This window comes from Grammomys surdaster, unplaced genomic scaffold, assembly GCF_004785775.1.
Source record: "Grammomys surdaster isolate TR1022 unplaced genomic scaffold, NIH_TR_1.0 125780, whole genome shotgun sequence".
NCBI lineage: Eukaryota > Metazoa > Chordata > Mammalia > Rodentia > Muridae > Grammomys > Grammomys surdaster.
Window position 1 is genome coordinate 3145051 of NW_021620611.1, and position 26652 is coordinate 3171702.

Consider the following 26652-nt stretch of genomic DNA (forward strand, 5'->3'; position numbering starts at 1 on the left):
AGCCAACGGGCAGTTGCGACAACTTGTGGGTGAGTTAGCCCTCTGTCTACAAAGAAGTAATAAAGACAATTTATAGAGCTGCTGAGAATCAATACCAACCTTAAACTTGATTAGCATTAATGGTAGCTGAACTTGGGGTGATAAGGAGTTCTTCTGTTGAGGATAACTGTGTGTAACAGGTGTGGTGGTGACTTAGATCAGCAGAGGCACCGCTCGGACTGACTGGAAGTGAAAAGGACACAGCTGTGGGTTCCAGTTGTCCCTTACATGCCACTTAAATTCTCTAACACCATTTTATCTGTAAAAGAGATGTGAATATGTAACTACCTGCATTCCTGATGCATGTGACTATTCACAGTTAATCGACTTAAGTCCGATCACCCAGCAAGAGCTACGTGACAGCTATTTAATATGCAGCAGCATCAATTGTTTTAAGCAGATTCTAAAGAAACGAGAAAAGATACAAGTTCCCATTGCCTGTTGAGACAGTGTCAAATTTCTAAAGAATAAGTGGCCATAATGTTGGAAAATACTGTTTGTAGCTCAGTTCCTAAGAATACACAAAATGTTCTCTTTGATACGTAAAATACTAAGTGGAGAGACCCACATGCAGCTCACCGCAAGCATCGGTGGACCCTGTGTATCTACTGGCCCATTAAATAAATGTCCATCTGTGCTAAGAATACCCCGTACTGTGCACCTCACAGGTCCAAGCTCAGCCTCCTAGGCTAGGTGTTCTGAAGCAGCAGGGACAGCCCTACTAGGTGCAGAGAGGTCAGCCACCCAGCTCCTTTCATCCTTGACCGTGTATCATGATCGACACACTCAAACCCAATAAGTATTTCTGGAATAATGTCAGTCACCAAAAGCATCCAAGTGTTTAGTTGCTCATAGAATGCTAATTTGGGGTTTTTCATTTTTCAAGTTTCTCAGCTCATTTGTATATGCAAATATAGCATTGAGCACTTGCCAAATGGACTAAAAATGTCTATTTCATTACAAATCCTAATTCCTTCCAGAGACCAGAGTTATGTGTCAGGGGGGCAGTGCACCATGGCCTCTGTAAAACATAGTGGCTGAATTTGTTATAAACTGTAAAATATGTAAGAAGGGATTGAAACTATTTTAGACTGCCCAAAAAGTGCTAATGAAGGCCATATTGTATAAGATACTGGATGCTGAAATCAACATTACATCTTTTTTTTTTAATTATTTGAGAGATTTTTTTTGTATATCTGAAAAGAGAGAAAGCTGCCCACCTACCTCCAAACAAAAGCTATATGGTCATTTGGTAGGCAATGAGAACTGTACAATGGGACGTTTGTGTGAACGAATGAGAGAGGTTCTCTCAGAGACTGGCCCAACAGACAGCTCTGCACAGCCAAAACAAGTTCAAGGGGCATAGAGGGGCCAGGCTCTGATGCAAACTAAACCAAACACAGTGTTGTTCATGTTCTCTTCCCAAATTCTTTGCTTTGTTTCCATAGCTCAAGAATCCTTGGCAGCTAGTGACCATAAGGACAATGTGCTGTGTATGTCACAGGAATCCCCATAGAAATCTATTGTCCCTTCTAACACTTAAAGAGAAAGCATCATCGTCCTGCCTCTACCCACTAGCTTTCCCAGAGGACCTAGTAATGGCGATCGAATTTCTAAATGGGTATTCTTATTATACCTGAAAAAAAACCCTGAATTTTTGAAAATTAAAGTTGAAGTGTGACCATCGAAAATGAGCATTGGGGCTGCAGAAATGGCTCAGTGGTTAAGATCACTGACTCTTCTTCCTGAGGTCCTGAGTTCAATTCCCAGCAACCACATGGTGGTTCACAACTATCTGTATTGGGATCTGATGCCCTCTTCTGGTGTGTCTGAAGACAGCTACGGTGTACTCAGATACATAAAATAAATAAAATCTTTTTAAAAATTATTAGGTAGCATTAGAGTTATCATTAAGCATTTAGATTAAAAAGAAAAGAAAATGAGCATTATTTTCATACTTTGTAGGTGAAGTAGCTTGCCTTGTGGAGAGCAACTCATATAAACATTCATCAAAACTAGAACCTGTGCTATGACCATTTCCTGATTTGATTTTCTTTCTAGAAACTTCCTGTCAGACACTGCACGACCAGGGCTCACAACTTGCTTCCAGGGTTTCCTAATGCCCTAAGAGTGGAAGCAGCCTGACTGACCACCAGTTGAAAGCTGGATATGTGGTTATATAAATTAAACGAATTTATATAAAATTTAATGATATAAATTAAACACAAATATAAAAATTTGATATATAATAATAAATAAATTCATCCATAGAGCTGAATACTGTGGAAGCGAAAAAGAAAAATGAGGCAGCTCGATCAATAAGACAACCAGTCTCATGAGCTCAAGTGAAAACAAAAATCTAATTTTGCTGGGTTTCTAAAAGCAGTATATTTAAACATATACAACTTACTGTTATGTAAGAAAATGATAAGTATGTAAAGGAACACCCGTATAAATCAGAGGAAGTTAGCATTTCTTAACCGTTACAAGCCCGTAATTGAGCCTCAGCACGTCACGTGAATTGTCTCATTTATTCATCTTGGCATCTCTAATATTCCTACTTTTCCAGTGACAAAATCGAGACAAATTTAGATCCAGTAGCTTCTCCATACAGCCACGGGCTGGGTTCAAGTTCTTGCCTAGTCTCAGAGCCTAGCATCTCATCTCAGGGCTGACTACATAGAACTTTCTAGTGCGGGGACTGGGGTGCAGCTCAGTGACTGCTTGACTTGCAGGAGATCCTGATGTAGATTCCTGTACTGGAAGAAGTAGAAGAGAGGAAGAGAGAAAGGGAAAGCCACCCGAAGAGGAAAAGGCAGCTCGGGACGAATAGGAGGTGGAGGGGGAAGTCTTACTTTTACCTAAATTTTTGGAAATCTGTCACAAGTATAAGCTGCCTCAAAATAAATAATACACTCATTTTTTCTCATGGTTTGTTTGCATAAAATATTACAAAGGACAGTGTAAATAGGACCATGCATGCATTATGCATTTTTAAAGAAATGTAGTTTTATTCCTGTATTTACTTGTATAATTAAGTCCTCTGTTCTTCAGGGACTTGAAAATGAAAAACACAATCCAATGTATACAGAATCCACAGGACCATAAGAAGTTTTTAAAGCAATCCAGAGAAGTAATAAAATATGCACACTCATGAAAACATACATACATGCATATACACACATATATGCCCATATACATACATAGGCTTGTGTACACTAAATGTACATAAATAGATATATACACACATGTTGTACACATGCATACTTACACATACATGATGGCTATTGCTGTGAATGAGGGTTGAGTCTGTTTACTCAATACAGATTAACCAGAAGAGTAGAGGCTTTTGAGTTTATTTCTACATAAAGGAAGAAATTAAATGCATTCCAGGTAGTAAAAAAGAATAAAAGCACATTGTCCCATCTCTCAACTGTGATCTACTACCAACAATAATGCAAAGATACTTTGTGATATGAAATACAGAAGCTTCATCATTAGAATGCATAAAGCACACATAAGGGAGCCACAGAGCTGTGACGTACATGTGCTGTTCTAAATCACAAGGCCCAGAGCACAGAGTGGTGCTTGTGCAGCCTTAAGGTGGGACACTGTTCAATTGCACAGGTCCAGCAGGTCTGCATCGGGCACCAGGACTGCACTTCTAAGGAGCTCCCTAGTGACAATGCCACCAATGGTGACTAGGCCACAGTTTGAACCGCACCATGCTAGACGGCATGTCTAATTAAACACAACTCTCATCTGAGCGCTGAAGCTGAAGAACTACCTTGCAACTATTAAGCTCTTTCAAATGTGTTATCAAACCAGGACAGGAAATAAAGAGTTGTATTTTCTCTCAGAAGCTCTGAGAGACCGGGAGAACAGTCGCCTGTGAGTCCTTTGCTTTCAAATTGGGACGATAACTCCACATACTTTGTGAAAGATTCTGGAGGGTTCTGATTTCATGAATGGTTAAGAAGGGCTTGGAATTAGTCTATCATTGTATGTACAAGCGAGCAGTTTTGAAGCATTTACATTTTTTAACTTAAAATTCATCCGACACGTGTAAATAATGTACTAGAAATTGTAGAACACCAGAAGTCGAGGACAGGGTCAGCCTCAATGTTCCTGTCCCCTGGTGGCCTTCAGTGAAAATCTGCACCATGGTGCGCTCCATAAGGAGACACTGAAGTGTGTGTACGATTGCTAACACTGTAACAATAAGGACATTCACAACGGAGCAACTGACGCACAGGATGTGGAGCAAGTAACCTGTGCGTCCAGGTGGGAGATGGAGGTCATGATTTCAGAGCTGAGGTGAGTGTTGGCTTCTTAGAAGAGGGAAACACACCACACACTGTAGCTGGCATGGTAAGTACACACAAGTAATTTCAACAGGCAGGAGCCAGAGACAGGAGAATCACGAGTCTGAGGCTAGTTTGGGGTAAATTGTAGGATACTTTCGGATACATGGTGAAGCCCCCAATTTAAAATAAAAACAAGGAAAGTAAAAAAGAGGGTGAGCAGAGTGGTTCTATGGCAACCAGCATGTAAGCACAGGAGTGTGCCACTCAGCCTGTGTGTGTGTCTGAGAGAGAGAGAGAGAGAGAGAGAGAGAGAGAGAGAGAGAGAGAGAGACAGAGAGAGACAGAGAGAGAGAGAGAGACAGAGACAGAGAGACAGAGACAGAGAGAGACAGAGACGAGAGAGAGACATATTAGACTGGTTTACACACTGTGGTCTAGGTAGTCCAACAATCACTGTCTACCAATGGAAGGTTCAATAATTGTCCAGTTCATAGGCTGGCTGGATGTCTTCGCTGGTCTTTAGTATATACCTCAGAATCCCCAAGAAGTGGACTCTGATTCCAGTGAAGGAATGGACTCACCAGCAAGATCAAGAGTAAGCAAGCAGAAACAAAACAAAACAACAAAACAAAAAACAAAAAAACCAAGAGCTTCCTTCTCCCTTGTCCTTTATATAGACTGCAAGCAGATGGTGTGACCCAGATTAAAGGTAAGTCTTCCAACCTCAAATGGTCTGGATTAAAAGTGTGTCTTCCCACCTCAAAAGATCCAGGTTAAAAGTGGGTCCTCTCACTTCAGATGATTTTGTTAATGAAAAAATTCCTCACAGGTATACCGAGCTGCTTGGGTTTTAGTTAATCCAGATGTAGTCAAACTGACAGCCAAGAAGAGCCATCATAATGGCTATATTTGTGACTCTAGCATGCACCCGTGATTCCTCAGGCTTCCTCTCTAGGGGAATTTTGCTTCCTTGTGAGAAACCAGTCTAAACGGTTCACATAAGATGAGGCCCAGTCTCTTCCTACAGGGATAGAAGCTGTCCCTCTGAGCAGCAAGTTCTGAAATTCCTAGTGTGCTCTCTCACAAAACCCTGCCTTGTTTAGCAGTCTGCAATTGCATTCTTCCTGGTGGCTTTGAAAGGATGTGAGAAGCCCCACACTATGACCCAAACCTGAGTCACTAAGTCAGCAACAGTCACTGGATATAATGCTTTCCAGCTGGTTTTCCAAATAAAAAACGTGAATAATAGAAACCGGACATGTTCATCACTTTCCTACAAGGGTATGTTCTGTTAATACAGCAAAGAGCTTTAAACCGAAAACAGAAGGGAAGAGCAGTTAAATATACTAAATGTTCAAGATGGGAAACGGGACCAGCTTATTCTGTAAATTCATAAGGCTCAACGTGAGGCTCACTGGAAAGACAGACAACATCCTACCACATATACCTAAATCTAATCCCAATGACCCCACCCGTTCAGGGTTCAGTAACCAGAATGAGTTACTGTGCCTCAGCGTCTCTCACTTTAAAATGGAAAATTTGAACAATCTTCAGAGGTTTAAATAACATAATTTATTTTTAAAAGTACCATGAATAGAAGCTGGAAAGATAATGACTCAGCAGTTAAGAATACTGGCTGCCCTCTCAAAGGACACAGGTTCAATTCCCAGGATCTACATGATGGCTCCCCACGTTCTATAACTCCAGTTTCAGGCAATACAATGCCCTCCTCTGGCCTTGACAGGCACCAGGCAGGCAAGTAGTGCACATGCAGTAGTGCACACACACTCACATATGTAAAATGTAAATAATTTTTCAATGTAAGATGAAAAGTGTCAAATACAAAGTTAATTTTCTATAGCCTTCAAATATGACAAAATGTTTGCATGGTAGAGAAGTTTTACTTTAGTTTATTTTTAATTATATGTGTTGGTATATACACCTGAGGGCAAATGTTTGTGGAGCCCAGGGATCAGACCTCTTGAGCTGGAGTTACAGGCTATTGTGAGCAGCCTGATGTGGGTGCTGGGAACTAAACTCAGGTCCTCTGCAAGAGCAGTATATAGCCTTATCTGCTGAACCATCTCTCAAGTCCCAAGGCAGAGATTTTTTAAAATTATTTTTGTAGTTCCTCTGGAAAAATAAAATTAAAAAATCACCTGAGTGTGAGAGGTTGGAAAGGATGAAAAAAAATATGACATGTATCTATTGTATGACATATATCTATTCAGTAACAAATTGAATAAAACATACTAAGAATCAAATGATTTTAGCACAAGAGTTTGTATAGAAAATGGTATGGCTTCATCTTTTTAAAAAACAGTGATTTGTAGAAGTCATTTTCCTGGAATGAGTCAGAGAGTTCCCTCTACAGCACCCGTCTCTGGCTGTATCAGGAGAGGACAGATGTTGCTGGCAAACCATTTCCTCTGCAGGCACTAACAGCTCTCTTCTCAGGCCTGCCATAGTCCAACATGACTAGGGGCAGCTACAGCTGGCTCTGATGACCTTCCTGAACTGTATCCGAAGATCTGAAGAACTTTCATTCATAAAGAACCTTCATTCATAAAGAACCTTTATTCATATACAATCCTGATTGCTGTTCTCTTTTCATTTTTTGCTCAGTCCATTCACATCCCATTACTCAATTAAATCCTTCCATTTAACTATTGATCAAAAATATGTCTACTATCTCTTTAAGGTAATGAGATACACAAATACAAATTAAGTGCAATTCTGAGACTTGAGAGCAAATAAAGAAAGAGTAACAACAGAGTAATAACAAAGCAGTCATAAACTTGTGGAATGTGCCGACTCAGAGGGGAGTACCACATTGAATTTAGAGTTGAAAAGTTTATCATCGTACTCAGAAGATAGAATATTTGAAGGTTTGGCAAGACTTGAAGGAGAGTAAAAGGAGTTATATTTAAAATCATGTGATAAATTGTTATCCACCCAGCGGCTCCCAAAATATGTTCACTTCACACTTAGAGAAGATCTGAGATTAGTGTAGTTATGAGAAGCTTCTAACCAATACCATGAGGTTATTATGTAAATGGAAGTGCATTTTTTTCAAATTTGTAAACACCAATTAGTGGTACAGCTATCCCCCAGAGGCTCAAGACAATTTGACTATTTGAAAACTTGTAAAGAAGTTCAGGGTTGGGGAAGACATCTTAAAAGTCTGTAATCAAATAACTATCAGGTGAGGCCTCCAGTACAATTCTCAGCAAGTCACTATGTGGCTGGACAAGCTCAGGACAAAACTTGTTTATCTTCTCCCTTCCACTCTTTCCATTCCCATCCCTGCTTAAACCTCCCATCCATCTCTCCCCCTTCCCTTCATACTCTGTGTTCGACAGTGCCCTCCCAGAAACCCCTTCTTCTACCCATGGCTCTTTTCTAGCTTCCTGGGTTCTACTAGTTCTCCAAACCTAACATACAGATCTAAAGTTTTGAGTCAGGAGCCACCTATGAGGCATAGCATATGGCTTTTGACTTTTGGGCTCTGGGTTACCTTGCTCGTTATAATTTTTTAAAATATTGTTTGTTTGGCTGTTTGTTGGTCCTGAGGGGAGGGGTATCAAACCCAGCCTCTAGCATGCTAGGCAAGAACTCTACACTATGCTACATCCCCAGACCCTCAAATCTGCTTTAAAGTGTCCTGAAGCTGTTAATACCTCAAGCTGTAGCAAACATCAATTCTCCACAGAAGATTGTACATCAAGCTAGCGATCACAAAGGCCCACAAATATTCCAGGAACATAGTTTGCTCTGACAAAGACTCAGAGTACACAAAAGCAAAATATAGCAGAAATCACATGGGAAAAAAATCCCATATCAGCTAGCACTTTGGATATTTGAATCAAATACTAATCTTTTGGTTAGAATCTAATTGTGACATTTTTATATCTATGTATCATAGTGATTTTGTCTTATTTGTCTCCTTCGGTATGCTGACAGGGACTTTCTTCCCTCTGCTTATTGTCGAATGTACACTATTACCCTCTCTTGTTCCCCCTTTATGTCTTATTATTATTCCATAGACACTTTCAACTTCCACATCATGTATCTTCCATATATGAGAAAACACACAATATTTGTCTTTCCAAGTCTTGCCTACTTTAATATAGTGATCTCTAATTTCTCTCATTCTCTATAAATGGCATGAGTTCATTGTTCTTGAGAAAGATGAATAATATTCTACTATACATATATGTATCATACATATTTTCTTTTTCAATTTGTCTATTAATGGACACCGAGGCTTGGTCCATGTATCAGTTATCATGAGTAGTGCAGCAGCAAGCATGGAATGCAAGTACCACTGTGGTGTTCTGAGTTAGACTCCTTCTGCTATACATTCCAGAGTGGTATGTCTGAATTGTACAGTAGGGCTGATTTTAGAGATTTTTTTTCATAGAAACCTCCAAACTGATTTCTATAGCAGAAATACCAGTTTGCATTTTGTTTACAGAACTAACGTTACAATTTTAAAAATGAATATGGAATACAAAACCAGTAAAAGGAAAGTTTTTGAAATTAAACAAATATTTCAAATAGCTGTAAGATTTAAAATAACAGCATGTAAATTCATTGACATTTGAAACATGATGGGTCTCTTTCTTAACAGACTAGCCACAGCTGAGCAAGTAATCTGGAAATTTAAGAAAGAATTGTAGAAGTAATCTAAAATAAAGAAGAGAACAGCGTATCTGGGGAAATGTCTAGCACAGGCTAGACAGCATTGGATGTTGAAAATCAATAGATACAGTTGGATCCAATGAAAAATAAAAACAAAAACCAGATCCAAGGTAACACATGAAGAAACAACAGCTGATGGAAGACATCAGCCCAGAGCAGTAAAGGCTCAGCTTCAGCACAATAAACTCCACACAGAACGACACCCACACCCACCATATTACAGAGATACCACAGAATACCAAAGATAAATGAGTCTTTTAGGGATCCTGAAGGAAAAGATGCATTACTTCTAAAGACATCACTAGTTGACTTCTGAAGTCAAAATCCAATGGAAAATATATCCATTGCAGTGAAAAAAAAATGTTAAGATGCATCAGAACTACACCTTCAGGATAGGACAAAATACTGATGTAAAGAAATGTGTCCCGTGCTCCCGACTTTGGAGCAGTAAGGAAAAGGGCAGTGCTCAGAGATGAAGTACTAGTGACATCAAGGAAGAGAAATTAGAATGGACCTTCTGAATCCATAGGTTTTAAATAATAAAAAACCTTTATAAGCAGGTTCAAGAACCCCATGTGGATGATAATATTAGGCACTGGCTGGATGGCCTACTACACAGCTGTGTGGTATAACCAAATGGTCTTTAAATTACTTTTCAACCTTAATTCTTATTTAGTTAGAAAACTGACAGATTGTGATTAATTATTTGTTCTGGACTGAATATCTAAACCCTTTCAAAATTCATATGTTGAAACACAAACCTCAAGATTTTTTTATGGGCCTTTAAGAGATAATTCAGCTTAGATGAGGCCCTATAAGGAAGAGACATCTCTTCCTTATGAGAAGAGATAAAAGGAGAGGAGGCTGGCTCTCTGTCAAGTTTCAAGGCAGGACCATTTGAACATACAAGTAGCAGGAAGCTATCAGAAGTCTTCACTTGTAACTGAATAGGCCAGCATCTTGGGTATATACTTCTTGGCCTCCAAACTGTGTTCAAGTCACTCCATCTTTGTTACAGCAGAGATTAATAATATAATTATTCTTCACATAATAATACTTTATTTGTTGTTTTGGCTTGGTTGAGTTTGTTTGTCACAGGGTCTCATATAGCCCAAACTGGCCTGGAACTTTCTTTGTGGCCAAGGTTGACTTGATTTCCTCATTGTTCTGCCTCTACCACACAACTGCCATAATTACAGGTATGCACCACTTCTCTCAGCTCACAGTACTTTCTAATAAGCTTTGTTTTAACATAGTAATTGCTAAAAAAAAAAAAAAGTCAAGAAGAGAGTCACTGGAAACCAACTCAGCCAGATTCTTCTCAGGCTTCTCCGCTCTCTTCTGGATGTCCCCATTGGCTGCTTGTGCTAGCAGGAGCCATTCATTCTCCTTGCCAATTGAAGCTCTTACAAAGCCTTCTGCAATAAATTGGACTTCCAACAAATTGAATGTTCCTTAGTGCTAAACAATTAGTCATATAAATTCCCAGAACTCATATCACTGTACTGGTAGTGACTCTAAAAATATTTGAGCAAAATCTTCCTGGATGTTATAAATTACTATGAAAGTCTTTTTTCAACAAAATTGGATATTAGTTTTAAGGATACCTTTCCCTCTTCATAATAAGAGCCTCTCTCTCTCTCTCTCTCTCTCTCTCTCTCTCTCTCTCTCTCTCTCTGTCTCTGTCTCTCTTTCTCTCTCGGTCTCTCTCTCTCTGTCTCTGTCTCTGTCTCTCTCTGTCTCTGTCTCTCTCTCGGTCTCTCTTGGTCTCTCTCTCTATCTGTCTCTCTGTCTCTGTCTTTCTCTCTGTCTCTCTGTCTCTCTGTCTCTCTCTCTCTCTCTCTCACGCACACACACACACACACACACACACACACACCAAGCTAAACTATGTGTTAGTGGTTGACTGAAGGTTGGCAGGCAAGACCTTCAGCTTTTCCTGTTGTAGGTAGCTGGAGGGCACCTGCTTTATATGCTTCTTGGAGAACTGTTTTCCTGGACACAACACCAGAAGCACATGACCCTCCAGCATTGCATGTCCAGGAAGGACAGAGCTGTGCTACTTGCCACCCAGAAAGTGCCTACAAACTTCATTTTCTTGCCTGAAATGACAACAAACTATGGAAAAAGTAATAGCTCACATTTCTGAATGTTAATAAAATTCTTGACTCATTCTAACTGCCTTCAACTTCATTGACTGTTTTAACAGCTAAGTCTAAGATAGGTACTGTCCCTCTACTGTAAGTGGAGAAATTGAGTCACAAAGACATTATGTGATTTATGCAGTCTTACAGCTGGGGTGAAGCCAGGTGATGGCTTAGGAACTAGCCAATCTGATGATCTCTGAAGTTCATCTTCCTACCCATAATTCCATGCACACATCTTTGAAGGACCGATTGTGTTATCTCACACATCCTGCTTGGTGCCTAAGAGAAATAAGGTGTAAAGATGAGAAGGTTCAGCAGATCTAAGAGTCGTGTCTGGGCACTAGAAAACTTCAAGTTATAGGCCTAGCTATTAACTATCCAACCTGCAGGCAAATTACTCAATCCTCCTAAGCCTCAATTTCTTCATCTGCAAATTGGGGATAATTATAACCTTTCATTATGGTTGATGAGAGGCAGAAGGAGGGTTCAACTGCATAATCTTTCTATAACACCATGATGCCATATCCTCCTAAAGATTATAATCTTCCAAAACTGTGGGAAAAGCAAATGCTCCCCAGTTACCAGATGGTTATAGAGGGGTAACTCAACCCCACAAAAGAATCTACTGGTCTCACTGTACCTAAAATGTCTGCTATTCTGAATTAGTTGATATGCCAGCATACAGGATATACTAGATATTGAAGGAAGGACCTCCTCTTGCTCATAACGAGCACTATGTAACTATAGGTATGTAACTATAGGCATGTATCTCTTCCCATTATACTCAATGTCAAAAGGAATGGAGCTAGAAATGAGAATTAGGAGTCCAGAGACTTCAGCTTGTTATGTTTCCAGCAGAATAGTCTCCCTTCTACATATAGGAGAGTAACGGGGTTGTACATAGATGTACTGCCCCACAACACGGTGCAATGTCTTCAGCCCCCCAGGGAGCACACACAGTTCACTCTACTAATCAAGAGCTGTAGATTACTGAATCTCATTCCACTGGCCATGGGGTGCCTGGAGAGCAGGTAGAGACTCTGTTCAGAGAGTATGAATATGAGTTGAGGAATGGAAAGTCCCTCCTGATATCTATCAACCAGTGCAGAGCCTCAATAAAATCCTGCAAAAGTCTCCCGAGTGCTTGCCATGAAGCACCAAAAAAAAAAAAAAAGTTGTTTATAAAGTAAAAATTCAAAGTGAAAAACTACCTAGTAGCAAAGGAATGCTGCAGTCTGATAGTATTTGTGGGAGGGCCAGGACCTAGGCTCAGGCTTCAGTTAGGACTTTACAAATAGCCTTTCACATACCTCTCGGGCTGCTCCAGAGATACTCTTAAGCCACACATAGCCTGAACTGTAAGGGGTCTAGTGGTGTTCATGCTCACCTCTTATGTTTCACTCTCTATAAAAACTAATGTACAAAACACATGGAATATTCTGTTAGCAAGAGAAACTATCTGACCATCACTTTCCATGAAGCCAAAAGAGAGGTGCATCTTCTGTTGGAATTCATGGACCTGTCGCTCACAAATGAACTTGTGGTTGTGATTTGGCTTCTCCTCAATATTCATTTTAATCAGCTCTGGGCCTCTGTGCTATGTGTCTTTTTGTAAGTCACTTAAAGATCTGCACATCATCCTAATGTTTCAGAGTCTAGTAAACAAATTATCACTCCCCTTCCTATCTTTCTATCTGGGATTACAAGGTAGGTGCTTCGAGGTTGCCCTCATAGATCAACCTTGCTTCTGCTGTTATCTAAAACTGACTTTCTCTCCATCCTCCCAGGCCCAGCGCCTCGATGAGATCTGTCAACTCAAACAATTGTAGCATCCTTACTGCCCTGGAGATCCTGCTGATTTGGAAGTCAAAACTGACATGTTCATGGCTAGACGGCCATGAAAATGAATGGAAATCTGCAACTGATGGGGGTGAGGAGGTTGGAGCATCTTCAGGACAAGACAGAGACCTGGGATAAGAGAGGTGCTCAATGGGGATGACCTTAGCTGTGACTCACTACATTTGGGAATATAAGAACCTGAAGAGGCCATCTCCTACAGCCTGACAGGAACCCCAGTGGAGTAATAGAGAAACCAACCCACCCACAGAACTTTCAACCCGAAATTTATCCAGTCTACAAGTGATGCAGGCATGAGGGAGGGAGCAGAAACTGAGGGAATGGCCAACCAATAACTCGCCCAACTTGTGGCCCATCCAATGAGCAAGGACCAATCCCTGACTATTAATGATACTCTGTTATGCTTGCAGACAGGAACATGTTGTCCCCAGAGAGGCTCCACCCAGCAGCTGACTCAGATAGATACAGACACTCACAGCCAAACAGTGGATGGAGCTTGGGGACTCTTATGGAAGAATAGGAGGAAGGCTGAGGCCCCCTGAAATGAATAGAAACTCCACAGGAAGACCAATGGAGTGAACTAACCTGGACCCGGCAGGCTCTCAGAGACTGAATCGTCAACCAAAGAACATACATGGGCTGAATCTAGGCCTCCTCACATATGTGTAACAGATGTGCAGCTTGGTCTTCATGTGGATCCCGAACAACTGGAGCAGGGGCTGTCCCCAAAAGTTATTGCCTGTATATGGAATATGTTCTACTAGCTAGGCTGCCTTGTCTGGCCTCAGTGGGAGAGGTAAGCACCTATCCTCTCAGAGACTTGAAGCACCAAGGCGGAGGAGACCCAGGGGTCCACCACCAGATCAGAGAAAAAGGGGAGGGGAGATGGGGAAAGTATTGTAGGAGGAGGTGATCAGGAGGGGGATAGTGAGTGAGATGTAAAGTAAATAAGTAAATCAATCAATCAATCAATCAATCAATCAATAAAACAAAAACCAAAACAAAATGAAAGCTTTACATTATTCTAAACAGTTCACAGCTAGAATTGCTCTGGACAATATTGCCTTTAGTATGAAAGCCTATTAGCAAGCGCTTACTTTGAGTCAAAAAGAAAAACAGGTGCTTTTGCAGGTGGCCACTGACGTCTGTGCAACGAACACCTCTGGAGACCGTTGTTTGGTTTCTACCTTTCAGTGACGATGGAGAACACTAGCACTGCTCTCCTTTGGCTCCGTTACCAACCACTGTGAGCAAACGGACTAATGAGCTGATCCATGGAGCGCTAGGGAGTTACCATGCCAGCCCCCACCCAATTAATGTCATTCTCCCCCAACTCCCAAGAACCATGACCACTCCCAAATATTTGGTAATCACAGAGGCAGAAGTCTATAGTGTTAGGCAGATCTACTGCAATGAAAGGAAAACATTGGAATCTACTGATGCCTGGAAAGGGAAGCACAGAACAAAGGATGTGCTGTCTGCTTCTGTTAAGGTTCTTATGACTCATGGCTGCTTCGTCCACAGAGCCACACCAGCGTCTTAAAAAGAGAACAGCAGTGCTAAAGACAGATACTTGTTTTTTTCCTATCTCCCATGACCTAAGATCAGGCCTGTACTTACTGCATCTTATGTTTATCTTCTAGTAAATGCTAACCAATGCAGGCAAAGCTTGTGAGAAAGGAAAACCTTTAACCATTCCTAGTCAGGGTGTAAGCTGATGCACCCAAGTGTGGAAATTATTAGTATAGAGTATTCCTTATAAAGCTAAAACTGAAGCTACCACATGCCCCAGCTCACCGCTGCTGGATACATATACCCAAAGGAATTTTACGACCTTACAGTAGATAAGAAATGGAACCCACCAAAATGCATATCAACACACAAATATATAAAAACAATGTGGTACATATGCATAGTGGAATTTTGTTCATGACATCATTACATTTATGGAAAAATGAATGGAACTGGAAATCATTATGTTAACTAAGTCAAACTGCAGAGAACAGTTTCACATGCTTCCTCTGGTGGGGAGCCTAGAGTGTGTGCTCTATAAATATGCATATCTGTAGGTCATAAAACATGAAAGCTGGGGGACGGGGTCCTCAAGGTGGGGGAGTAATAGAGTACATATGACATGAAAACAAAAGGGTTATTGGGGAAGGAGAGAATCAGCAAAGAACCAGAAGAGAGGTGTTGGAAAACCGGAGGGAGGAAAGGGTAATCTAGAGGAACGAAGAATTTATGCAAATGTTGTAATGAAACCATTTACTTTGTATGCTAATTTTAAAAACTAGTAATGAAAAAGCTTATTTTCTGCTGTAGTTTAAGCATAGGATAAGATGTTATAAAAAAAACTATTTTTGGGGGTGATTTTTTTAAATTCTCCCATCTTTAAAAATCTAAAATAAAAAATTATTGAAAATTGCTCACTACAAGTAAATATATTCAGGGCAAATCTTAACATTTTAAAACAGTTCAAGACCAAACACCCTAATTTTCCTTTCTCCCTCAAATGAAGGGTTCCTATATTGGGCTCCCTTCCAAAGAGCACAGTACCCATTTCTGCAGGCTAAGAAGAGATGGCCCTGTAGAATGCAAAAGTTTCCTTGACATGCCAGGCATCTGTGGCTGGGATGGCCACACTTCCCTAAGCTTTGGGCAGCCTGTTTTCCAGTTGTGGACAGAGGAAGGCAGTGTAGGGAATCTCCTGTTACTCAAAACTACAAAAGTTTCAGTTCTTCAGGAAGGAATTTGAGATATGAGAACTGATTACAAGATACAAAGGTCCTCCCTCCTCTATCTCCTCCTCCCTCTCCTCCTTCCTTTCCTCCTCCCTCCCCTCCTCCCTTTCCTCCTCCCCCTATTCCTTTTCTCTTCTTCCTTTTCACAGTCCTCCTTCCCTCTGCCCTCCTTTTTCTCCTCTTTTTCCTCCTCCTCCTCCTCTTCTTCTTCTTCTTCTTCTTCTTCTTCTTCTTCTTCTTCTTCTTCTCCTCCTCCTCCTCCTCCTCCTCCTCCTCCTCCTCCTCCTTCTCCTTCCCCTCCTCCTCCTCCTCTTCCTTCTCCTCCTCCTCCTCCTCTGTTTCCTCTTCCTGTTAATTCTTCCTCCTTTTCTCCAGGTCCCTCCTCTCTCCAATTCTCTTCCTTCCTTTCCTCCTCCTTCCTTTCCTTCTCCTTCACTCCTCTCTCCTTCCACATCCTTCTCTTCTTATCCCTCCTACGCTTCACTCTTCATCCTATCATGTATCAGTGAACCTGATAATGTTCCTAACATAGCTTCCAGAATCAGATTTGAGAAGATACTAGCAATTTTTAAATGATAAGAAAATGTTTCTCCATGTAAAGGATAAGAAATGATACTCACTGTGAAGACTTTTCCAATTATCATCATAGGGACTATTTCTGTCTGGCTAGGGAAGTCCCCACCCACCTGCCTGTACAATGGCTCAGGCTAGGTGCTCAGAAATGAAACTATTTTGTTCCAATAGTTCTTAATACTGGTCTACTTACCCCCAAAATAACTCACACTGGCATGTTATGTTGTAAGCATCTTTCAAAACTGTAAATCTAAGAGCAGAATGAAGATATTACTTGTTTTATAGGATTATAAAGAAATAGCATTTTTACTCAGCTTCAAATCACCTTGGTAGATAAATTTTGGTATTTGTAGAAAGAAAAGGCAAATTTATTTGTAGAATATTCACCACTGAATTGAGCATTTAAAAACAAAATGATTCTTTCATGCTTTTAATATAGTGTTTCAACTACTTATAAGATGTGTATTTATAAACAGTTTGCTTCCTAAGACAACATTATAGAAGAAAAACTCAAAGGAAAGGAACAAGGAAAGGCTTCGTCTCAAAGTCTCAAGCATGCTGTGTGGATATTTGTTCTTTGCTCATGGCCAATCTTGAGATCCCCCTCCTAAGTCTGTCTTCTTCCTGAACTACAGCCTACAGGTAGAAACACAATGCAGTACATCTGTTCTGCACACCTGAACTACAGCCTACAGGTAGAAACACAATACAGTACATCTATATGCATCTGAACCAAGAGTAAACCGGTAACCTAGGAAAATACATCCCTTCTCCCCACAGCAGACATAGACGATCCACAGTACTCTGATTCCATCCATCAAATAGTGTAGTGGGTTTGTTACATTGAGGATCATGAATAATTTTCAGGTAGAAAGAGCATACCTATGATCCAATCAAACCCAAGACTTCAACTTCCCTAGATCGTAGCCCCTCCCCATGACAAGATCAACACCACCCATAGTCATATAACTGCATCTTAGCTGTGTGTGTGTGTGTGTGTGTGTGTGTGTGTGTGTGTGTGTGTGACAGCTCTTGTGTGGCAGTCCACATTTTGGCTATTTTAACTCCTTTCAGAGATATTTATTTCAACTTGTTTACCAAGTATAACTCTACAGTCTTTAAAAGTCTTCCCTTTGTTCTTGTGGATACCAGGAAGCACTTACTGTCCTCTGAGGTTCATAAAATCCTATGTTCAAGCCGGAGGCAGGGAAGGTAGATACCTTAGGACTCTTCACAGTTCCAAAGCCCTCCTTATTAGATGTCTGCAGCCACCAAATGGTCGTGCTAGGAATCAGATGAGGATAAGTGTCCCATCTATCGCTCTTACCTCACAGTAAAGGAATAGTACCTCAGAAAAGTTAAATAACACATCGCAGTTCACATGAAAAAGATTAAAATTTCTTCTATATCTCCCTATTCTCTTCAGATATGTGAACCAATACGTTAACATATTCTTTCCAAAGTGCGTTGATTTCTAATCTACCTTGGAATCTTATGAATGTGGTGAATGAACATTTGATTGAAACGATAAGAGGGCAGTAATGAAAGACAATGGAAGACTAGTGCCTGTGATGCCTGCCTTGAGCCCTGTATGATGTATGATGACTATTGCAAGGGGTCAAGGCCCTTCATGGAGAATAACCACGAAATGACAGGAAGGAAAAGGTATTTGAAACACAAAACCCAGTGTCTGCCCCTTGAGTGAGGAGCACTTTCAGAAAGCTGAAAATGTCATTTACTGCTTCATCAGACAGAATGTGAAAATCATGGGCCATAAATCATGATAACTCACAGAACAGAGCATGGAACGGCAGATTAATCCATCCATATATTTTCATTACAGGAGCATTAAGCATGGGCATAAATTCAAACATTCAACAAAACATGTGAAAAACGTATTAAACTCTCCGAGTGGTCATGAGATTTTTCTCCAACTAAATATTCAAAATGAATGTAATTAAAGTGCAGAGCAGAGGCAATGTCTCTGAAAACAAAAGGAGTTAAGTTTAACTAAAGAATTTAAAATTTTAAATTATTAGTAATGGAAGCTACAGACACTGTACAAAAGAAAAAAACCAACTAATGGATTAGCAAGCTAATCGACACAAGAGAAGGTAGTTTTGACAAGTACAGTTTCTTATTTTTTACTAAAAGAAAAACACATATGGCAGAGTCAAAAATGTTACCATTACTTTGTAATTTCATTTATTTATTTGTGTGTACCAAAGATCTCATGTGTGGATCAGAGGAAAACTTGTGGGAATTGGTTATCTTCTTCCACAACAGGGGTTCCAGGGATCAAACTCATGTCATCAGGCTTGGTGGCCATTATCTTATCTACTAGGCCATTGCTTGCCTCAACATCTCTTTTTTAGGTTTGTAAAGTAATAGGAAATTGCCCTTCCTCTATTCTTTCAATGTCACCTCTTCTCTAGTCTCCCTCCAAGATATATTTTGGGGTCAATCACATCTTAGCTTATTGCTCTGCTTACTCAGTCCCCATCTCACACACACACACACACACACACACACACACACACATTTCTAGAAAAACAATCAAACATTTGGCATGAGTCTCCTGATAATTTTCTAAATATACTGAAGAATTTTTTAAAATAAAGTAAAGAATAAGTTCAAAATTTAAATAATACAAGAGAATTTAACTGATTCATGATTTCATGAAAAAATCCAAACTCAGAGACTTAATTCTACACATCTAAGTGGCTAATATACTTGAAATAAATATAATTATTATAAGTAACTTTTGAAACAAATACCCTAGCTTAAATACTAGGAAAACTCTAATAATTAATAAATAATAATAAAATAACATTAACATAATTTATAAACTTCCAGTAACCATGTTTAGACTTCAAAATGTCAAAAAATTATATGGATGACTATTTATTGGTTATGAAGCAACTTATACACAAAGAAATAAACTAAAAGCAGCATTAAAATAAGAACACTGAATGAACGTTTATATTATATTGACCATATTGACCACATTCTGAAAATCATAGTCTACAAAATATGAAAACAATTCCAGCTCTAGTGGGCTTCTTAAAGATGTACTCACAGAATCTAGGCAAAAAAGCATTTTGATTACTAACTACATAGCTTCAATAAAAAAGGTCATTTACGATGAACCCATATTTTCTTAATAGTTGTTGGAGTAAATTTGCAGATCCAGGGTCTAGTTCAACTGTGTTGTTAGGATCACAGAAGGCAAGGAGAAACCTTATAATGCTAATTATAAAAAGCTTTTCCCCTTCGATTATGGACCTTCATTTAACAATTGAATTCATGGGGGAAAAAAAAACACTATCACAAATACCAAAAATGTTGAAAACCTCTGGGAATATTTTTGTCAAACACAATGGAAACTGATAACCTTTTCGCATAAACCTCATTTCTGATGTTGAACCTCAAACAATCCCTTAGGAGGCTGAACATAGGGATGCTTCCTCCAGCCCAAAAGTCTTCCTTCCATGTGTTTCCTAACCTTGTTGAAATGGTTAGTTTTGTCAACGTGACACATCTAGAATCACTTGGCAAGAGAATTTCCAGGAAGGATTATCCAGATCAATTGGTTTGTGGGAATATCTGTGAGGGTTTGTCTTGATTTCATTAATTGATATAGGGAAACCCAGTCCACTGTGGGCAGTACTATTCCCTGGCTTGAGGTTTTATATTAAATAATAGTAGAAAAGACTCTGAGTACTAGGCACACATTCATGGCATTAGATATGATATGACTAGCTATTTCTAGTACCTACTGCTGTGATGAAGCAATGGCATATAGCCTTGGAGATAAAATAAGCCCTTTCTTTCCTAAGTTGCTTTTGATGAAGATGTTATTCATCTCATCTCCCACTTCCTCATCTGCCTGTTCCCTGAAATCCTGCCCATGAGCAACAGGCTGCCTCTCATAAAAGACCCTCTTCCTATCCTTTTAAATTTTCTTATCCTCATGTGCAATCCTTTGTTTCCACCAGGCTACAGTCTACACCTACTAATGTTTTCATAATTCTGTCTTCATCATAATGTCCATGTATGCTTACCTATTCCTGAGTAATCTCTTCCTCTTTGAAATATTCAACAATAGGTCTTTCTGGCTTGTATTGTTCATGGAGCATTTTTAGCTGATCTCTACAATTTCTTTCATTGCCTGATGCAGTAATAAACAGCAGAATCTCAATAAGCCTTTATTGAATTGAAGAATCTTTTATGTAATATCCTTCTTCCCCAAAATCAATCTGTCCCTCTGAACAAAATGATACCATTTTAACAGGCGGTTATAACAACCAAGTTTGATCTTGAATATTTCACTTTCGTTTATTACATTTTAAATATTAATAACAGTCTGACATTAAATATATATGTGTGAATACATATATAGTATCTCCAAAGGAACTAAAGTCACCCTAATCTACTCTAATGTCATCTGGGAAAGGTCAGAAACCATGTTTACTTTCTACATAGGAATCCAAGTATCCACTAACTAAAACACATGGAAATAACTCTAAGACCAGAAGAGCTTCTGCACTACTGAAGTCAAGAAAAGTAGAAAATAGAAAGCTTTTTCTCAAGTAGCTTGTCATGTGCTTGAAGAAGAAAAAAAGGTAACACAAGATACAAGAAAAGCATATGTTCTCTAAGTGTTTCTATGGTTGGTTTCCAGCTTAAAATAGACTGAGCCAGATTCCACTGGGCTCCCACTGGAGGTGGCTTTTTTGGCTGCTTTAGCTAATACAGAGGTAAACATATTGCAGCTGGGGGCATTGCACTGAAGACTTGGCACATTCTACAGCTGCCAGGAAAATTCAAGAGATAATGAGGCCGGAATCAGCACAGAAAGTGCTGCAAACTCGCATTCAAAAAAAATACAGATATTGAAATCATAACCCAAACAACAACAAATCTAGGAAGAAGACACAGACAAGGTTTGAGGGCAGACCTTAGCATAAACAGCATGGAGTCCAGAAACCAGCATGTTGGTGCAAGAAAGGGAAATGATGGAGATGGGGGTAGAGAAGACAAAGATAGACTTAAGGCCCAATGGTTAGACAAGCCCAGAACTGAGACTTTACACAACAGTTACAAAGATCTGTCTACGTTCAACCAGAAGGATTTGACTCTGCCCTCTTCAGTCATCCATTTAGCCATTCCCTCTTTAGGTCTATATGAAGAATCCATGTGTAGCCTTTCTTGCTTCTACTTACAGAGGAAATGCATGTTTATCACAGAAAAACGTAAAATTCAGAAAAATGAAAGTATGATCCATCATATTATAATTTAACCTCATTTCTGTTATTAATTTGTTCATTGTTTATTCTGAGCTGCTAGGTACAGTACATTGACCATTGACTGTTCTTAGCTTTTGAGAAGTCACTGTGAACAAGTTATATAAAATTTTCTGCCCCTAATAACTTATATTCTATAAGTTATTATAGAGCTGGTAAGAAACGGTAGAAACAAATGGCTGTGTCAGCTTGTAAGAAGGCATCAAAAACTGCAGGAAGATGAGGGGTCAGTGAGGACAGGCAGACTAGAGGTGCAGGACTAGGCAGAGGGGAGGGACAGATTACTACAGTATTCACAGTGGCCCAAACTGAGAACACATTAGCAAGCTGATATCGTATTTCACATCACACTTTTAATTTTTCCATTTAAAATGTGACAAGAAATCTTCAAACCATTAAATATTAATTTACAGTATGATTTATAATGACTATGGAGAATTCCAATTCATAAGCAGACCATTTCATTTAACTGCTCTGTTCTATGAGGCAATTACATTTTTCTTGTTTCTGAGTATGTGTGTACATGTATGTGAGCATGTGTGTGTTGTGGTGTGTGTGTGCGTGTGTGTGTGTGTGTAAGTAATGAGAAAAATAAAGGTAGGAGCTTGTACAGAATCAGGAACATGGTGTTAAGTAAATCAATACTCTACCTCTCCCTCTCCCTCTTCCCCTCCCCCTCCCTCTCCCTCTTCCCCTCCCCCTCTATCTCCCTTTTCCCCACCCCCTCCCCCTCCCCTCCCCCTCTCTTTCTCCTCTCTCTCTTCTTCTCTCTTTCCCTCTCTCCCTCTCTTTCCCTCTCTCCATCTCTCCCTCTCCCTGTCTCCTTCTCCCTGTCTCCCTCTCCCTGTCTCCCTCTCCCTCTCTCCGTCTCCCAATCTCCCTTTCCCTCCCTTTGCCTCCCTTTCCCTCCCCCTCCCCCTCTCTCTTGTCAAGCTTCTCAACCACCCACACTTGACAATCTTTTCATCAGCCTCACAGAAGTGCTCTGGCTTCCCCATCACTCTACCATCAGCTTCTTTACAAAGCAGAAATACTCTTTATAGTACAGAATCTACCTTAAATGCCTACATAGCACAGAACCTGGTACCAAGAGGAATAAGCAATAACTACCCACTAGATTAACAAATAGCAAAAAAAAATTGCAGGGTGTTCATGAAGAACTCTGCCTTCCATCCAGCTTCAGGGATGCCTGGAAATGTTTCCCTCCCACTGAAGCTTCCTTCTACAAACAGGAGTGAGTCATATCTCAGACATATTTAGCACCTTCCTTGCAAGGTGCCAATGCATCTCTGAATGCCTTTAACATTCTGGAAACCACCATGCAATCTGGACAGCTAAAGAATACTATTAAAATCTTAGTAAACGGTAGACAGTCTATAGAGACAATGCAGAGAACACTTTCATTATTGTCTCTCTTTCAAGTCATATGAACATGACAACTAAATATTTTGGTCTTGAAATCTAAGATAGAAATAGATCATAATGGTTTATAAACTTCTTATCCTAAATTGTAGTCATAGCATGATTAAACCTTTGCTTTTGTTTTTGTTTTTTAAGAAACCTGTTAAACTGCCACAAAAAGAAGAAAAAAAGACTGAATAAGACTTGTACAAAACTTGACAAACAAGAAAAGGCTGAACTCCAAAAAGAAAAAGAAAACTGTCAACAGAAGACAGCAATTGTTTATCATATAAGATGGTTCATTATGGTAACATGCTACTGAATAATAATAGTTTCTCTGCTGTGGCAATAGGAGATGTTAAGTTGTGACAACTGTCTTTCCTGCTTCATCAAAAACCTCCAGTCCAGTGCTAGTTAGAAGTAAAACTAATCTAAATATTTCTTCCTCTTCAATGCAGCCTTAGGAGGAGCAGGAAGCAAGCATCCTCTTGGTTTTTCAAGTGGGAGGATGCAGACCCTGAGAATCACTACCATTTCTATGAATGATTCCGTTGGTCAGCTCACACATTCACGGCAAAGGAACTCAGCTTCAAGACAATGTGGGTTTGAAAGTCCACACTGGGTATCTGGGCTTAAATCTTTTAGTTGTGTATCTATTCCATCTTGGATGACTAATATTGATCGCCAACTGGGTAGGATTAGAATCACCATGGGAACAAACTCTTGAACGTATCTGAGAGGTAGTTTCTAGATTACATTAAAAGAGAAAGACCCATCATCAATATGAAAGGCACCATTCCATAAGCTGGAATGAAAAAGTGAAGATGTGCTAAGCTCCAGGATTCCTTTCTCATTGCTTCCAATTATAGCAACAATGTGTCTTGCTGTCATTACTCCCCTGTCCTGATGGACCATACCTTCAAACTATGAGCCAACAATAATGTTTCCTTCTTTAAATTGTCAGGCATTTTATCATAACAATGAGAAAAATAATGACAACAACATCTTCACAACCAACCTGGTTATACTCCAGAGGCAACAGAGTATTTGAGGATTTCAGCCACAGAAATGATTGTTTAAAGCTTCTCACATAGAGGCCTGTAGATCCACATGGTAACTCTTCAATCTGTCATGCATGGGCAAGGGACCTATTCACAATAAAAAAAAAAAAAAGATATGAGTAAGAAGGATCAATGGAAGCAGGAAGCAGGTAGAAACAAGTATGGCTCTATGAGTAAAAGACAATGACAACAGGGCATCCTTGTTATGTACAATTGATCCATACCGACTTCAGTACTGCTTTGTCCCACCTTCCTCAAACTTCCAAGCTGTACTACTGGTTACAAGAGTGAAAGTTGGGTGTTCCTATCTTTAATTTTCACATCTATACTTGGTACTCGTCTGATGTGACCCAAAAGACCACGTTTAAGTATGTAAGAGCCAAAAATCAATCCGTCAGCTTCTACCGCAGTGCTAACATTGGACATTATAAAAGCAGACCTATGGTGCTAACTCGAAGGCCACTGTTTATTTATCTCTTTCTCCTTCCTCTAATACAATGTTTTAGAAGAGATTAGAAATATCCATACCATCATCCTTTCAGTTAAGAATATATCATTTGTCTTTCAGTTCATTCATTCACCAAGAATGTGCTGTCTATCCTTGCTAGGTACTGTTCTAGGAACACACAATATAGCACTGAAGGGACAAACTCAAACAGCTTATTATTTAAAAAGTTAATAACTGGAAGCAGACAATGTATACAATGCAAATTTGATGAGTGTTATGAATATACTTATAAGAGAAGAAAGAGAATAAGGGAGAGGTAGGAACTCTGTGGAGATGTTTGAGCAGGGGCTTCAGATAGGTAAAAGAGATAGCCCTACAGACAGCTGGTGGGCCATCCTGAGAACCAGAGGAACAGCAAGGACATAGACTTGCAGGAACATTATAGAAGAGCCAAAGAATGCCTAGAGATTAGTGACCAGAATCAAATGAATAATGACAGATGCAAAAATGTGGAAAATTTGATGACTAAGAAACAGTAAGATGTCAAATACACATTTTAGGTATATATTTTAAAAACAGCCAAGATTTGCTAATGGAGTGGAAATGAAATGTAAGCAAATGAGAAAAAACATGGATGATTCCAAGTTTTCTGTTCTGAATAATGGAAGAATATCAGGAATTTCCATGATGACAATGGAAAAGACCGTGTGTGGTAGTAAAATTGATTGTCAACTTGATAGGATCTTAAATATTTAGGAGACAATATACAGGGATGCCTGTGAAGAAATTGGATTTATTAATATGGGAAGATCCACCCTAGATGTGGGTGGTACCATTCAATAGGCTGAAGTCTCAGATTTATTGTAAAGGAAGAAGCATGCATACCTGTGGTGGTTTGAATATGTTTGGCCCAGGAGGTAGCAATATTGGTGTGGTCTTTTTGGAGGAAGTATGTCACTGTGAGTGTGGGCTTTAAGACTCTCATCCTAGATGCCTGGAAGCCAGTCTTCTCCTAGCTTTAGAACAAGAGGCAGAACTCTCAGATCCTCCAACTTCAGTCTGGATGCTGCCATGTTCCTGCCTTGATGATCATGGACTGAACCTCTGCACTTGTAAGCCAGTCCCAATTAAATGTTTCCTTTATACGAGTTACCTTGGTCATGGTGTCTGTTCACGGCAGTGAAACCCTACCTAAGACAACACCATTCATCAGTATCTGTTTTCTGGTGTAGATGCAATGTGACCTGCTTCCTTGGATTCCTGTCCTTGTAATTTCCATTATGTTGGACTATACCCTCAAAGAGTAAGATGAAATAAACTACTCCTCCCTTAAATTATTTTTGTCAGATATTTGACAGCAACAGGGAAAAAGAATAACTAACATAGCATGGAGGGAATGAGAGGCAAAAAACACGTATCCTTAGATGTAAGGTATGTTGGTCCATGCCTATAATCTAAGTCCTTGGTAGGCTGGAGCAGGCAACCAACTGGACTACATAGGGAATATCAGGTAAGGCAGTGAGGGCCTTTGATACCTGGCCAAAAGAAAACAGAATTCATCTTAGGATATGGAAAGTTGAGCAACATATACAACATGCAGAAGATTCTGTGTTCTAGAGAAAAGTCTGAATAGAGGATATCAACTTAGAAGCTATCAGAATAGCATGATGAGTACCCAGGATAAACTTCCTCCCTATGATTTTGATTAAAAACTCTTCACTTTGTCCAGTCATGGATCTAGTTCCCGTCTGCTGCAGGAGGAAGCTTCTCTGATGATGGCTAAATAAGACACTTATCTATGAGCATAGCAGAATATAATTAGATTTTTATTACTATATTTTTGGGGTATTTTTGGTTTGGTTTCATTTGTTTTTTTGTTTATTTGTTTGTTTGACCAGTAGTATTTAGTTTTACCCTAGGACCCTGAGCAATCTAGTCTCATGTTCTTGTTCATCCAAGCAGTATCAGGTATGGGTTCCATCCATGGAGTGGGCCTTAAGTCATAACATACATTGGTTGGTTACTCCCACAAGCTTTATGCCACCATTGCCCTAGCATATCTTTCAAG

The 26652-nt window shown here is 39.7% G+C and overlaps 1 long non-coding RNA gene across 1 annotated transcript in view; it reads right to left on the reverse strand.

The window, feature by feature from the left end:
• Positions 1–124: 124 nt before the first annotated feature.
• Positions 125–26652, reverse strand: part of LOC114640152 — a 102254-nt gene continuing 75726 nt past the window's right edge. The window contains exons 2-3 of the long non-coding RNA XR_003714111.1: positions 24094–24223; positions 125–222 (exon numbers count right to left, since the gene is read on the reverse strand). This is a non-coding gene — a long non-coding RNA (uncharacterized LOC114640152). The remainder of the gene's footprint in view (positions 223–24093; positions 24224–26652) is intronic.